Source organism: Puma concolor, chromosome B2 (genome assembly GCF_028749965.1).
Source record: "Puma concolor isolate L17-30 chromosome B2, mPumCon1.1.hap2, whole genome shotgun sequence".
NCBI classification, from domain to species: Eukaryota; Metazoa; Chordata; class Mammalia; order Carnivora; family Felidae; genus Puma; species Puma concolor.
In genome coordinates, this window is record NC_141671.1 from 76013726 (window position 1) to 76018776 (window position 5051).

The 5051-nt window shown below is 35.9% G+C and overlaps 1 protein-coding gene across 7 annotated transcripts in view; it reads right to left on the bottom strand.

Moving 5' to 3' along the window:
• UBE3D (ubiquitin protein ligase E3D) overlaps window positions 1-5051 on the bottom strand; it is a 240077-nt gene that overhangs the window by 168743 nt on the left and 66283 nt on the right. The window lies entirely within an intron of this gene.

Here is a 5051-nt window from a genome sequence, read left to right on the forward strand (position 1 = left end):
CAGAGACAGAGAGAGGGAGGGAGAGAAAGAGAGAATAAGCAGGGAAGGGGCAGAGACAGAGACACAGAATCCAAGGCAGGCTCCAGGCTCTAAGCAGTCAGCACAAAGCCTGATGCGGGGCTTGAACTCACAAGCTATGAGATTATGACCTGAGCTGAAGTCAGATGCTTAACCAACTGAGCCACCCAGGCGCCCCACACTATATACATTTCTTCATCAAAAATTTTTCTCACTTTCTTGACATATTTTTCTTAACTTTGCCACAATATTGTCATTAATTTTTTTTTTAGAAAATTTTTTAAAGTTTATTTATTTTGAGAGAGAGAGTGAGCAGGGAAGGGGCAGAGAGAGAGGGAGACTCTCAATCAGGCTCCGCACTGTGAGCAGAGAGTCTGACGCAGGGCTTGATGTCACAAAACTGTTAAGATCATGACCTGAGCCGAAATCAAGAGTCAGACGCTTAACTGAGGGAGTTAGTTACCCAGGTGCCCCAGTACTTGTCATTACTTTCTACAATTGTATGGTTCTTAATTGCAAGAATGCCTCAAAATTTAACTAGGCCCCACTGATGGACATTTGGGTTGTTTCTTTGTTTCATTCATTCATTCACTCATGTTACTGACAATGCAAATACCTGTACTACTAAACTGAACAGTCTTGTGTGTGTTCGTCCTTTCATTTTTGGCCAATGTGCCTTTGAAATAAATTCCAGAAGTGAGACAGCTTCATCAAAAGGTAAGTGCACTTGTAATTTTGCCACATTCCCTTCTAGAAGGATTGTATCATTTTGTGTTCCCAGTATTGTACCAGACTTCCCATTTCTGCACAGTTTCATCAGAAGAGTATGTCGTCAATCTTCTGGATTTTTGTCTATAAAATCTAATACAATGTTTTATTTTGCACTTCTTTTATTAACAGTGAGATTGTACATCTTTTCCTGCGTTTAAGAGTTCTCTGAATTTCTTTTCCTATGAAATATCTGTGCATATCTGTAGTCCATTTTTCTACAGGGTTGTTAGCTTTTTTCCTCTGTAGATTTTCATACATGAGGTTTATCAGGCTTTGTCTGTGATTGAATTTACAGAGTTTTCATAGTTATTCTTGTTTTTTTGTTGAACAAAAGTATTGTATTTTTATGTACTCAAATTCATCTCTCTCTCCTTACTGCTTTTAGATTTTGAGACATAGAAAAATTTTTCTCACTCTAAGGTGATGAAAGAATTCACCCCTATTTTCTTTTTATACTTATGTGGTTCCCTTTTTTAAAACCTCTGATCCACTTAGAATGTGATCTAGTGTGTTATGGGAAGATTGAAATCTTAGTTTTTCCTTGTGTGTGTATCCTATTATCCCAACACTATTATAAAGTCTACATTTCCACACTAACTTGTGAGACCACCTTTATTATACATTCTATTTCTACATGACATCAGGTCTATTTCTACTGAATTCCAATGGTCTATCTATTCATGGGTAATTACCATACTATTTTAATTCCAGTAGCTTAATAATATGCTTTAGTATCTGGTAGGGCTAGTCCCTCCCATGATTTCTTCTATATTTCAGGGTTTTCCTAACTATTACTGTTTCCAAATGAACTTTATAATCAAACTGTCTAGCGAAAAACAAAACAAAATCCGACAGTATTTTATTGAGTTTTATTTTATTGGGTTACACATTAATTTAGAAATGACTGACATTTCAATGATATTTAACCTTCTTATCAAAGAATATGGTATGTATTTCCATTTGTTTTAGATACCTTTTGAAGTCTCTTTTAAGAATGTTTTATAATTTTCTTCATACAGGTTTTGACCATTTCTTATTAAGTCAATGTATCCTTTCTTTTTCTATTGTAAATGGACTATTCCCTTCCATAATGCATTCTAAGTGATTTTTGGTTGTATATTAAAAAAAACAATAACCTTTACATAATTTGCTAATTTAATAAGTTACCTTACTGAAATTACCTTACTGCTGATAGTAGTTTTCTTGATACTTTTGGGTTTTCCTGATATATAATCAAATCACCCTTAAATAGTTTTATTTCTTCTCTTACAATTCTTATGCCAAAATTGCTTTTTCTTGCCTAATTGCAGAAGTTACTATCTCCAACACAGTATGAAAGAGTTAACATTTTTAAGTTTAAAAATACAGCCACTGCTTAAATCAATCACACTAATAATTAGAAAAATACTATTTATAATAACAAAATATCAAATTGGCAAGTTAAAAAGTGTTGACCATGATGTGAAGCAACTGGAATGCTTCTAATGCTAGTGCAGGTATAAATCTGTCTAGCTACTTTGGATAGCTATCTGGAATTATCTAATAATATGGAAGATGGACTCTGAGACCCCGTCACTGCATTTCTTACTGTAAAGAAAAGTTCACACAAACTAACAGAGAGATGAATAAGAATGCAAATTACCACATTATCTGTAATGGAAAAAATTGAAAATAACGTAAATGTCCACTGAAAGGTTAATCAATAAATAAGTTGTGGTATACTCTGATAAAGGAATATTTACAGCAATTAAAATAAATGAATGAACTACAAGTATCAACATGAAAAAAACCTTTAAAATAACCTCAAGTGAAAAAAGCAAGTTGAGAAAGAGTAAATACAACATGATACCATCTACATGGCATTTAAAAACATGTAAATTCATAGCATATAATCTTAATGTTTATATTTAGCAAAAGTATAAAAATACACATAGTAAAAGTATGCATGGCAATGAAAAACACCAAATTTCAAATACCACGTTTCTTCTGGGGAAGGACAAAAGGGGATGGATTCAGTGGATAGAAGCTTCAACTGTTTTAATGTCTTATTTTTAAAAATTATCTACCTATCTATGTATGTATCTATCAATCTATCACAAATATGGTAATATGGTAAGGTTTATTAAAGACAGGGAAGAAAATGGGGATTTATTATTCTCTAACTTTTCTATAAATTCAGAACAGTTCATAAAAAAAGGTGATTAGATTATATAGATTAGACTGATTAGATTATAAATTTGATCAGAACTCTTAGGAAACTAGCTAAAGTGCTCTGAGAGACTGGCCCCCTCACTGAAGTATGAGATGTGAGAAAACAAATACTTTCACTGACATAACCAGCAATATAGACAGAACTGTTCAACAATGAGCCTTGAATACAGATACATGACTAGGGCAATTGCTCTTCCCTGCTGAGGACATTAGCCAGTGTTCACAAGAGGTCTACAGGAGTATATACTGGATACAGGGCTTAAGGAGGGGCACCTGGGCAGACACAGCCAGCAGAAATAAGACGAAATGATTGCATAAAAACCCTGAATCATCTACTATGTGTCATTTCCTTTCTTGACAGTTTCTAAACTAGATATTCATAAAGATTGAGAAATGTCTTCTATATTTAAAGATAAACACTTAGCACACTGGAACCAAAAGTATAAAGCAAAATCAGCTGTTGGCAGGAAACTAACTGCAAGAAAACAAAATGGAAGACCAGAAGTTCCAGGATTAAGACCAATACTAAGGCGAATATCACTTTTATCTGGAAGGATCAATTCATCACTCTTAGTGGCAAGAGAGTTCACAACACTACACAAAATAGAATTCAAAAGGAAACACCCAAATCTCACCCTCAAGCACCTTATTTCAAAATAATGTATGTACCATTTATAGATCAGGTTTATGAAATCTTTGGGTAGAAAAGTAACATATCAAGTCATCTGGAAAAATACAGAGGAAGAAGCAAGAGCTCCTTTAGAGAAACAAATCACACAGGCCTCTCCCACTGATGCCCTTTATGGCTAAAGAGCCTTGTTAGCAGTTCAAGGCGCTGGTGTGTTCACCTCTGATCCAGCATTATTAACCCATGCCCTCTGTTCTACAAATCTCATTTCTCCAGGAGACTGCCCAGATAGCCACTTCTTCCTCAGACCTGAACAGTAATTACTCCTATGGGGCTTGAAGAGTCAATGTTAATGTATTACTTACCTGTAAGACAGGCTGATGTAGTACATTCACTCATCAGTTAGAAACATGCATTTTAGCTACCACTTTACGGCACAAGAACACCAACCTCATTTCAGTATTGAAAAGTAAACGTCAGCAAACTTCTTCAGAAAGGGTCAGACAATAAGTATTTTAGGCTTGTCGGACATCTGTCACAACTACTCAACTCTGCTGCTGTAGGGCAAAAGCAGCCATAAACAATGTTTATACAAATGGGCGTGGCTGTTTCAATAAAGTTTTATTTACAAAAAGCAAAGGAGTTGGGTGAGGAGTGCATCTGGACTTGTCCTGCTGGCTAGGTTTGCCCACCCCTGATCTAAAGCAATCAAGCACACTTTGGAAAGAGAACTGTCTCACATGACCATGTTAGTTGTTTTCACTTTTTAAAGCTCCATTCATTCCAGTCTTCATCAGCAAATACACATCAATTACTTATATATAAGAGATGTTTCCCACAATGAAACCTTTCTACTTCTCTGGCCCTCACTGCTCTATTTCCTCTGAATAAAAACAGATTTGTAGCCTTTCAGAGATTAAGGGCTCTGTTTAGAAGCTAATGCAAGCTTTGAATACTTGCCACAAAAATGCACATACACCACACATAATTTTTTATCCAATTTCATGGGATTCACAGACACCCTGAAATGTGCTGGAAGTGAGGGCAAAATGTCTTAGAACTCCAGGTTTCTGTCTTATCTCTTTGAGTTAGTTATCTACTGCTACTAATAACTACTCCCAAATTGGGCAGCTTAAAACAACCATCATCTGACAATTTCTGTGGGACAGGAATCTAGAAACAACTTAGCAAGGTGTCTCTGGTTCAGGCTCTCTCACGGGGCTGTAATCAAGATGTCAGCAGGGGCTGCATTCATCTGAAGGCTGGGCTGGGGCCCCAGTATCCGCATACTGACAGCTGGATCCCCTGAGAGTGAGTGAGACACACAACCAAAAGGAATCCACTGTGCCTTTTATGACCTACTCTCAGAATTTACACTTTGTCACATCCACTTTGTTCTATACATTAGAAGTGTTTCACTAGG